The sequence below is a fragment of the Cajanus cajan genome, chromosome 5 (genome assembly GCF_000230855.2).
Source record: "Cajanus cajan strain Asha chromosome 5, NIPB_CcT2T_4, whole genome shotgun sequence".
In the NCBI taxonomy this organism is placed as follows: Eukaryota; Viridiplantae; Streptophyta; class Magnoliopsida; order Fabales; family Fabaceae; genus Cajanus; species Cajanus cajan.
The window spans coordinates 6,412,440-6,424,793 of NC_138521.1; positions in this window are offsets into that span (position 1 = coordinate 6,412,440).

Genomic DNA, 12,354 nt, shown 5'->3' on the forward strand with positions numbered 1-12,354 from the left:
TGACACATAAAATATATTGTTAAATCTCATTCAAAATCAACACTAAAATTGTGTATAACTATATGTCAAATAGACATATACCAACATATATTATACTTATAGTGACACTTTTTGTATGTCACTATATGTAACATTTCTTATAGTGATTATAAATAGTATTTTCATTTATTTTTTAAGGGTATTTTTTAATTAAAAATATTAAATAAATTTTATTTAGTTAAATTTATTTTATAATCAAGTCCAAAAAATTTAAATATTTTCTTGCTTACATGTAGTTTCAGAGAGTAAAGACTTAAATAAGTTTTTACTTATTGTAACATGATTGGATTTTGATTTTGATTTTTTAAAAACATTTCATTGTTTTACATCCTTCAAAAATTTACAAATGTTTTTTTTTTGTCCTTATAAGATATTTATGGTCCTTGTAAAATGAGTAAAGTTTAGTTATGATTCTTCTATAATATTTTTTTTTTTGATTTTTGTCTTTCTAAAATGTAAAATAATTATTTTTGACTCTTAATAATAATTTTAAGATAGATAAATAACATTTATTTTAAAATATATAAATAAAAAAAATTAAGATACCAGGCATTAATATTATCATTAATATTTGTAGGTAGCACTTAATATAATAATCACATAACTTTTTAATAAATAAATAAATAGTTAAAAAATAATTATATAATAATAAAAACTAAAAACAATTTTTCTAAATTTTAGATGCACAATAAAGAATTTCTTTTTATAGAGATTAAAGTCAAAACTACTCATTTTGCAAGTATTAAAATCATATTTAAATTTAAAATAAAAATTATATTTTTAATTTATGACGAGTCAAATAAGTCTTTTACTTATTTTTTTTTTATAAAAAATGCATTGATTAGCTTATTACCCCTACAATTGGTTAAAAAAATTATTATATTTCTTAATTTATGGTGTGACTAAATATAACTAATATCACTTATATATACCATTTAATTTTATGAGCAGTAAAATTTAATTTATGATTAATGTCACTAAATATAATTTATATATACATTATTAATAAAAATTAATTAATTAACTATTTTTATTAATCTTGACAAATTATGTATTTATTTGTTATATAAAAAATGTAATAGTAACAATATTTTATTAATCATTAAATTTAATTAGAATAGTAATTGGAAATTAATAAATAATTAATAAGTAATATAATATATCACTCTTATTTTGTAATAAATATTATATAAAAAAACACTCTAAAAGATAAATATTATTTTAATTTTTAATATAATAATAGTCGGGTGGGAAGGGATTTGGGTAATTAGAAGTATGATGACCTAAGTTCAATCTTTACTGCGACTATCTTTGTAATATTTCTTATCTTTACCAAAAAAAATTACATTTTTCACTTATTTCTTACAACAATGTATTTTAGAAAGTTGTTATATTATATTGTTTTCGCTAAAAAAAAATTAATAATTAAGTGAATTTCATAAAATAAAATAAAAATTCTTTCTTATTTATTTATTAGTATTGTTTATTGTTCTGGGTTAAAAAAATTAAGCCAACACTTTTTTCGGTTGTAAAAATTATTAACACTTGTTATGCCAGCCTACCTAGTAGTACAATTAAGTTAACACTTATTATGCAATAGACATTACATTTTTATAACAATACACTTAATTAGAAACAAACTTTGTAATTAAGTCTTTTTGTTTTTTATTTTATATTAAATGATTATTAACAAAATTGTTATTATTATTATATATTTTTCTTGAAAAGAATTAGTATTATTGTTACATTGATTTTTTTCTTTTGAAATAATTATTACATTAATTTAATTTGAACCTTCTCCCTTAAGTTTTCAATATGTTGACTTTTAATATTTTATAAAAATATTACGCGTAGCAGTTTGTGTCCTTCGACGCAATGACAACATTCCCCTAGGTAGTTATTTAAGCACATCCCAGTTTGGAATGAATCAGGTGAATCTATAATAATAGATAAATGATACTCAATTTTTCATGTTTTTTTATATTTATTTTTTAAAGATATTTTTATCTTTAAGTTTTTACAAAAATTTAATAAATATTATAATTTGTAATCTACTCTTTTTTATCCTTTCTCTCGCTTTTAGATGTTTTATTCTTGAACCTACAAGTAATTAAGAAGTGCTGTGTTAAAAATTGAAAAAGAAATAGAAAAAAATTCTATAGAAGATGGAAAGAAAAAAAATGATTTTATCTTTATAATTTTTCTATTCTAATATTATTGACAATTTAATCATTTTCTTTATATATTTTTTCTATTAATAAAAATATTATATTAACATATCAATTATTCCGTAATCTCATTTTTCTATTAATTGATTAAAAGTTTTCTAAAGAGTAAATTATAGCTTTTTTATAAATAAAAATATTAAATTTGTTTCCTTTTATAAATTTCAGTATACGAAGCTTTACTCATTTTTAAAAATTTTCATTAAAAAAATTGGTACCATAAATGCAAGTATATTGTAATGTCCTTTTCTCTTGCAGGATGGCAGAAAAAAGATTCTCACACTTAAAAGTATTAAAAAAATATTTATAGCAATATTGTGAATTTTATGATTATTTATTTAATTTTATTAAGTAAATAATTTATTTAATTTGTTGTTTTAATATTATAAAACTTCAATAATATGTTTTGATGAGAAATTCTAGAAATTCAAGAAATTTAAAATTGAATTTAAAATTCTAGAAATCATGTAAGTAATGTGACTAATCTTAGTATTTGTTGTTAATTAGGACATTCTTCGCACCAGTTATCATAGTATTTATTCTATTTAACAATTCATCAGTGGTTCAATTTATTTAGCAAACATAAGAAACTAAAATGAATTGATTAACCTGAAACCGCTGGAGTGAAAATGCCATCTCCTATGACCATGGAAGTCCCCATCATGGTTATAAGTACAAGCAGAACTCGAGCAAAATAACTGTTCTCAAGCTTTTGCTTTAGTTTTGAAGCTCTATTCAACTTGTTAGATGGTGTTTCGAGTATATAATTTGAAAGCTCCTTGTCCTCTGGTTGATGGTTTGGAATCAAACTCATTTTGGCATGCCTACATATTAGTGAATAAAGTGCAAATGCTCCACCTAGTTAATGCATAAAAATTGTGTTACTCATTTTGAATTGACTTGTTATTTACTACGTAGAAACGCGTCATGATTAATATGTGAAGGACAAATTTGAAACACGGAAAAAATGTTATAGAAAATTAGAAATGGAAAAATGGAAATACTTGGGTCCACCTTTGGTATTTAGAAATAAATGACACTGCTCTTTGATCATAATTCTCTTTTTATTTTTATTTTTATAAATATATGAAAATACTAGTTCAGTAATTTCATCAGAGAAGAAATTAAAAACTTATTCTATTGGTGCATTGATAATGAACATTACGAATGCCAGTAACTATAGGTGTTGAAATTACATACAAACAAAAGTACTCTATTATATAATTTCAATACCATGCTTAATGACCAAAAGTTCAGCCTTGTATGCATTACCTTGACCAAAAGCTTTGGAGAAGCCGCACAACCACTCCCCATGGGTATTAAAAGTTTTTTTTTCAATTGTCTCCTTTACTTTAAATAATTTATTCCTATAATTTCATATTTTAAATTCATAATTTATATACTTTTTTATCTCTACTCGATATGGGATTTGTAAGATGAGAGTTGTCTTTTATTTATATATTTTTTAATTTATTTTTTTAATTGTGTTGTCTTTTAAGAGATGTGAGATTTATAAGGTGAAAGTTGCTCTCTAATTATTTTATAGCACTATTGAACTTGGTAACAATGAGTGATTTGATACCAATTTAGAATAGTCAATTAGGAGTCAACCCTATAAAATGAACCTGTAAGGTAATAGTTATTACTCATTTATATATTATTTAATTATCTTATCTCTAATCGATGTGGGACTTAAATTTTTTCTAATAAATAATTGTCGCTAATAGTAAACTTTAGTGTAATATAATATATTTTTAGTGACTATTATATATTAGTCATTAATATTTTTACATATGACGGCAATTAAATTATTGCCATTAAATAATTGTCATTAATAACAAATTTTATTTTGACTTTTTATTTGAATGGATGAATTCATATGTTTAAATAATTATTTTTCCCATCATTTTACGTCTTCTGTAACTTTGACATTTATTAATGTTTTTTTTAATATTTTGTTTTATTATTATGTTTAAAGATTGTATTATTATGTGTATCATATTTTTTTTATAACATTTACTAGAATATTTCCGGTCAGAGTATACATCTCGTAACTAAACTATTGCATATACCCGTGTATTGCATAGTGATATTTGTATTTTGTTGTGTATATAAAGAGTATATAATTAACATAGTTTATCATAAATATTTAAATTATAATTCAGATAAAATTTAATCATTTTAATTAACACAATTATATTTGGTATAATTAGAGCATGCTTAAACTACGATAATTAGAAGACTTAAATATGTTTTTAGTCCTTGTAAATATAAGTCATTTTTATTTTAAACCCTATGATATTTTTTTGAAATTTTTAATTCCTCAAAATCTTTCTATCATACATTTTAATCCTTTCCATTAAATTATCGATGATTTGAAAAATAATTTGTTGATATGTCATATATTTTAATCTTTTCCATTAAACTATTAATGATTTGGCCAATAGTTTGCTAATGTAGTTCTAGTAACATGACATATCACTAGCTCTTCTTTATGTGATGGCTAATTCATCTACACGAAAAAAAGTTCAAATTCCTAATTCTAATTAATCTTAAATCCATTGTATTTGCTCTTCTTCGTTTTAGGATTTAATGAGTTTTGCTGCTTACGCTTGGTTTATCGAGGAAGTTGTCAAAAACTTTTTCACGATTTGTGAACCCATCTTTAACGTCTTTAAAAACGGTATCTATCTCATCTTCTACATCTCATTCGTTAACGTAAGGAAAATAACACACTCTATAATTCATATTCACCACATTCAACGTCTTCACTTTTGATTTTATTATTTATTTTCTTCTCTCGGTAGGAAATCATTTGTGAGGCCATTGAACACTAAAAAAAGGGTGTGATTTGTGACAGTTAGTTTGATAGTTTCTAGCGGTTAAACACTACCACAAATCGCATTACCAGCGTTACTAATAACCGCCAAATCCACACGAAAAACGGTTTGTAGCGCATATTTTTAAAACGCTATTTTTGAAGGTTAGAAAATTCAATCACTTTGTGGCGGTTTTAAACCACCACAAATTGAATTTTAATATTACTCTTTTCACAGTTTTTGACGGTGTAAAAACGCCACAAAATTTATCTAATTTTTTTATAATTTAACATTTCTAGTGATTTTAAACCGCCACAAAATTACATTTTTTTTTTCACATTTTCTATCAAACCATGCCTAATAAATGGTACACCAACAAAAGAAAGAAAAGAAAAAAAAAATAATTGGGCTTTCAAACCTGAAACATATAGAGAAAAAAAGCTGCACCAACCAAAATGAAATAAATCATATTGAAGAACTCAAAATGTACCAAGTTTCATCCAACAGAACAATGATACCAATGGGTTTTTGCAAAATAATGCAATAGGAAACAAAATTAGTATCATCTAGCAAATTGTGACAAAAAAGAAATAAATCAACAAAAACTATAAAACAAATTGTGAGAAAGGAACCACCATTCTCAGGAAAGGAACATGGGCATGAAAAAGCAACTAAACTAGCAAAAACTAATAACCACCCTTACCAATAAGTACTCCTAATTCTGTAGTAAAATAGAATGACCGGTTAGTTATAGAAGAAAACTATACTTACAAGTAACAACAAAATGTTTATCTAGAGAGTGAAGGGATATGGAATTTACCTTTCATTTGTTCCATTACATGCAATGTTTCATCTTTTGTATTTTTGAAACAGACAGCACTTAGCACTACTATTATGGAACGTTAGTTTCCATTGTAAAGTCCATTTTAAATGTTAACATGTGGCAACCTGTGGCCCGCGACACCCATCCTCTATAGCAAGGGAGAAAGAGGAGTACCTTCTCATAAAGACCCGTGATCACCAACTGATACAACTGTTACAACCCATCCATCTATAATCACAAAGGTGACAGTAGTTCTAGATTTTTGTGCTGAAACAACAAAGTATATCAAAAACATATTAATTAACTCGGAAGTATAAAAACTATCAACCACAACGAAGAAATATAGAAACTATTAATAACTTCCATTAGTAATTTATATTCTTCATCAACAATCTAATACTCATACGACAACAACTAGCATGGAGTTTTAAATATAGATGATTGGATGCACCTAGTTTGTTGTCATTCATAATGACGAGCTTCTCCAAAATTTGATATATTTAATTACTAATGGTATGTGACTGCTGTTGATTACATGCTTCATGCCTTCATGTATAGTACAAAAAGTAGTTTGATCTAACTATTTTTTGGTACTCTGATTGCACTTATCTCAAATTATTGAGAGATTCAGTAAATGAATTCTGTATATAGTTGAAGACATTGTATATACAGTCATAATTATTAGCATATAAACAAGTTTGTCAGTCTAAAATATCTCCCAACAAGGACATTATTTTGTACTGCAGCAAGTATCGATGCTAATATAATAATGCCACAAAACGTACTACTGATGAAGGAATAATTGTGATCATTTTGTTCTACGCTAATATTTTGTTTTAGACCTTGCTGTTCTTTTTCCAACAAATTTGTTTAATTAATCAACTTGAAGAAGCTAAGTAAAGATTTGTTGATGTAATAAACATGCTTAATTGTTATTAATTCAATAAATTGATGTTATTTATTTATTTTTATTTTTTTTTCAAAATTTCTATTCATAGGCTTAATCATATATGTCAGCGTCAATAAATATTTTCCTACATCTATAATGGGCAATCCCTTGCTATTGGAAGAAACCAAGCACTAAGTATACTGATACAAATATAAAAACAAGATGCTATACACAAACTAAGCACCAAGTATGCTAGTTTAAGATTGAAATTGACTATTATTGTCATTAGTATCTCAAGTCTCAACAATCACAATACCAAAAAAAAATTTAAAAATTGAAATTGCATCTATCTTGCTTCACTATTTGCAATCTTGTGACAAACAAAGAAAATAGTTATTCTATCAATGCAACAAAAAAAAGGTTTATTTTATTAATATCAATGAGCAACATCATCATTGACATTTATATATATCTCTAGAAGCCACATTTGTTGCTGCAACACTGGTAACTATAACACCACTTGCTCCAGCTTCACTCTGATTTCCATTGCTACTTGTTCCAACTACTCAATAATTTTCCTCATTAAGTTGTCCATTTGTTGTATTTTTACATCATTTCCCTTTTCTCTGCATTATACAACAAAACTCATTTAAATTAATATTTATTAGTGAGAAAATTAAAGAAAATATAATGTTAATTACCTTAGATTTGGTAGTAGTTGGTTGTTGTTGTTGTTCTCCACCACCTTTTGGTTGCTTAAGAGGGTTGGGACAATTTCTCTTGTTGTGCCCATATTGAAGGCACCTACCACATCTATTGCTGGTATGAGTTCTCCTAAGTTTGGTTGGATTCTCATCTTCCTCTAGCATCCTTCTCCTTAATTTTTTTGGCCTACCAGGCCCCCTCTTGAAATCAGGTGGCAATATTGTATCATTGTTGGTCATTGGCCACTTATTTTAAGATTGATTATTAGCGTGACTGATCTTAAAAATTTTCTTTTAAGATCGGCTATTAGCATGACCAATCTAAAAAATTTAACTTTTAAGATTGATTGATGACCGATCTTAAAAAGCTCAACTTTTAAGATCAATCAAAGAATCGATCTTAAAAGATAAAAATGATCGATCTTAAAGTATTTTTTTCACTAGTAAAAATATTATTACAATTATTATTAATGAAAATAAATACAATGAAGGCAAAAAAAAAAAAGTTTAATAAGATAAGTAACTTGAACAAGTGAGGTACTAATCCCACTCACTCCAGAAAGAACTACATACACATTTAAACAATATGTCAAACGTTTCCATCCAAAGTCCAAATGGCTAATATTATTAAAGATGTTTACATATCATACCAATTTGTAGTATATCACAAATTTTGTGCAAAAACTCTCTTTTTTTTTATTAACCCAACAAATGAATACAGTAAGCTGAAAGCTAGCTAATAATTGATTAACATGATATTGATGGAGTAAAAATCCCGTCTCCAATCACCATGGGAGATCCTACCAATATTCTAAATTTATGATACAATATTATCTTTTATATATATATATATATATATATATATATATATTTAATTTCAGATACCTTATTTAACATAGATAAAATTGGTTGTATTATTATTTTAGATAGTTATATTTCACATTTCTTTTTATCATGTATATATAAATAAATCTATACATATATATATATATAGATGACATCCAAAAATATTATAACTATTTATCATATTATGATTATATATAAAATTATCTATTACAACTTATATATTTTAATAAGTAATTAAAGTAATTAGTATAAATAAATAGTATTTTATTTTATAAAATTTTATGTTCAGTAAAATTAATAAAGAAATATATATGTATGTATATGTCTGTACTAACTAATTATATTATAAATATTGTCATGAGAAATAACTTATTATAAATTTATATGATATTATAGGTATATAAAATAAAATAATATAGTGGTTTCATTCCTTGTTCTTAGGGACTTTAAGTGTTTGGTGCTGGATTCCAATCCGATATGGTCTTATATTTTTTATAAAACAATTAAAAATCAGGATGAGATAACTATAAGTGTAACACGAATCTGTATGCAAGCATCCAGCATCCATATGCCACGTCAGTCAACAAGGGGTCAGGTCAACAAGGGGTCTATGAATTTGATGTGCCACGGTAGAATGAGTTTATGTGCCACGTTAGTATAAGTATGTGCCACGTTAGTATATAACAAATTACGCAAGTGCTTACGGATTGAATTGCAAACTGAAGTTATGGGGAAGGAGAACTTTATCTCTTTAATTTAATTTTTTTATATACTCTTATGTTTATTATTTATGTTATTTTTATCTAGTGAGGTGTCTCTAACCTCATTTATTTGCTTAATCTATGTTTATTTTTATCTATAATAATTATTAAGGTGTTCATATTTTATATTGTTTAATTATTTTATAACGATTGTTATATTTATTTATATTATTGGTATCCTTAATTTTTTTTTCTCTCGTAAATATAATTATTATAAATATATTTATAATCAACTATAATATAATTGTGATATCTTGGACTTGTCTTGTTATTATTTTGCATGTCATTTAATTAATTGGTACTTTTAATATATTTTATTTACGTATATGTTATTTAGTTAAAATAAATTCTCAAATTTATTTAGCGTGATTGTCTTTATAATTGATTATAATATGATTTTGTTAAAATGTCTTTGAAGATAAATATTATCCTATGGCCATAGAAGATAAAATTTGAATTATCTATAGTTGGAGGTTTGACCTTGGGGATTTAAATGAGTAAGAAATTATGATTAAAATTTTTTGCACTAGTTGATATTATAATGCTCATTTATCCTAACTAGTCACTACAAATTATAATTCAAATTTTATATATATTGTTTAATATTAACTATTGTTACGCATGCTTTATGATTATAAATATTTCTTTGAAAAATGTTCTTACTCCTTATGTTTCTTGTTTTGAAAAATTTAATAATTAAATAAATATAGATGGATGTGCCAGATACCTGCCCCTTTCCCTACAGTCATATCTGCTGTTTTCTCTGGAACCACCTGGAGCGTCGATGCTCTCGCTAACTCTGTAACTTTCAATGGGGTCGTAGTGTCATCGTTCACTTTTTCTCCATACCAAGAAATTCCCACCGTGATTGATGGATCCATCGTTGTGACTTTTTACTTACCCCCTGCAAATCATGTGAACTCTATTGTGAATTTGTTCCAACCACCTATGTAATTATTATGGAAGTAGAAAAAGAAACACTATGATATGTAGATAGGCACGAAATAATCTGTATTATATATGTAAGAAAAACAACTACGCGCATTTTGTAAAATATATAATGATAAGTACTTATGATATGATATAATGTATAATATTATTATACATGTGTTTCTAGCTATATATATATATATATATATATATATATATATATACGTATATTACTAAGATTAATATTAATACTATTGGGCGTTACACAAACATATATAACTCTTGCAAAACAACTACTCTCAAGATTTTGCTTTAGCTTTTGGGCTATTTTCAGATTGGTAGATGGTGTTTGGAGCCTGTAATTTGAAAGCTCATTGTCCTCTGGTTGTTGATTTGGAACCAAACTCACTTGGGCTTGCCTACATATCAATGAATACAGTGCAAATGCTCCACCTAATTAATGCAAAAGAAAGTAACATGTTAATGACATGTAGACCATCTAAATCTGAATTTACTTGCAACATAGAAAAAAGGCATTGCTATCTAACGTACCATTGCCATTGTCGTTAGCATGTATTACAATGAAGACATTTAAGCAAGGGTATGGTCACAATGGAGTAGATTATGAGTGAAAAGACCCCAAGAATGTCATCATTATTTCTAATACCGTTGGTGAAAACGCCTAAAAACACATAAAGTGGGGATGTGCGAATATCGCCATATACAATGCCTATGCTGTGAAAAGCTAAACATAGAGTAGTCCTCCGGCCCAACTGTTAATGATCATAATTGAAAATTTGATACAAACTTAGAATTACATGGATACAGTTGTTGTATATAGACCACACGATTTTTATTTTTATTTTAATTATATGATGTCATGAACTACTTTTTTCAAAAGCAGCAGGTTGAAAAACTATACCAGAGCAAATTAATATTTTTTTAGAAAAAATGCTTACTTTGTTACTTGAATTTGAAAGAAACTGTCGTATTTTAATATTTAAGACTAATAAATTATTAAATAAGTCTCTAAATATCAAATAAAATCTTAAATTTAACTTCTTATACTATGATAAATTTATATCAATATTATCACTTTAGTTATACATTTTTTTGGATTTTGAATTAATGTGAATGTGAATTTATACTTTTAGAGACGCGTAATATTTTTCACCTTTTCAATTTCACAAACTAATATGATAACATTTTTCAAATTTAGAGTCCAAAAAGTCTTATATTTTTATATTAAAAAAATTGTGTCAACATGTATACGCTAAAAGAGAGAACTAGCCAGAGTGACATGAAGGTCGGGAGAGAAACCTTTGACGACATTGAAATGGTGGATGGTCTTCCCCTCTCTTGATGGGGGGAGTCTGCCTATAGTGTCTTTTGCTCTCTATTGAGATGCTTTTGTGGTGTCTTCTTCCATGAGAAAGTACAAAACAATAGTTCAATAACATAAGTTTTTTATTTACTTATTTATTATTTTTAAAATTGAAAATGTATCTATGAAAATATTATTATTTATATTTCAAAAGAAAGATGAAAAAATAACCCAAAGCTACATGATTCTTGATAAAATGATTTTTGTATTGATTATTTTAGGGAAAATAGATTGTGTGAGACTAATTTAATTTTATGTTAAGAAAGAGATGAAGGTGTAGAGAAAGATGAGAATCCAACCAAACTTAGGAGAACTCATACCAGCAATAGATGTGGTAGGTGCCTTCAATATGGGCACAACAAGAGAAATTGTCCCAACCCTCTTAAGCAACCAAAAGGTGGTGGAGAACAACAACAACAACCAACTACTACCAAATCTAAGGTAATTAACATTATATTTTCTTTAATTTTCTCACTAATAAATATTAATTTAAATGAGTTGTGTTGTATAATGCAGAGAAAAGGGAAATGATGTAAGAATACAGCAAATGGACAACTTAATGAGGAAAATTATTGAGTAGTTGGAACAAGTAGCAATGGAAATTAGAGTGAAGCTGCAGCAAGTGGTGTTATAGTTACCAGTGTTGCAGCAACAAATGTGGCTTCTAGAGATATAAATGTCAACGATGATGCTGCTCATTGATATTAATAAAATAAACCTTTTTTTTTGTTGCATTGATAGAATAACTATTTTATTTAATAGACACAAGATTGCAAATAGTGAAGCAAGATAGATGCAATTTCAATTTTTAAATTTTTTTTTGGTATTGTGATTGTTGAGACTTGAGATACTAATGACAATTATAGTCAACTTCAATCTTAAACTAGCATACTTGGTGCTTAGTTTGTGTATAGCATCTTGTTTTTATATTTGT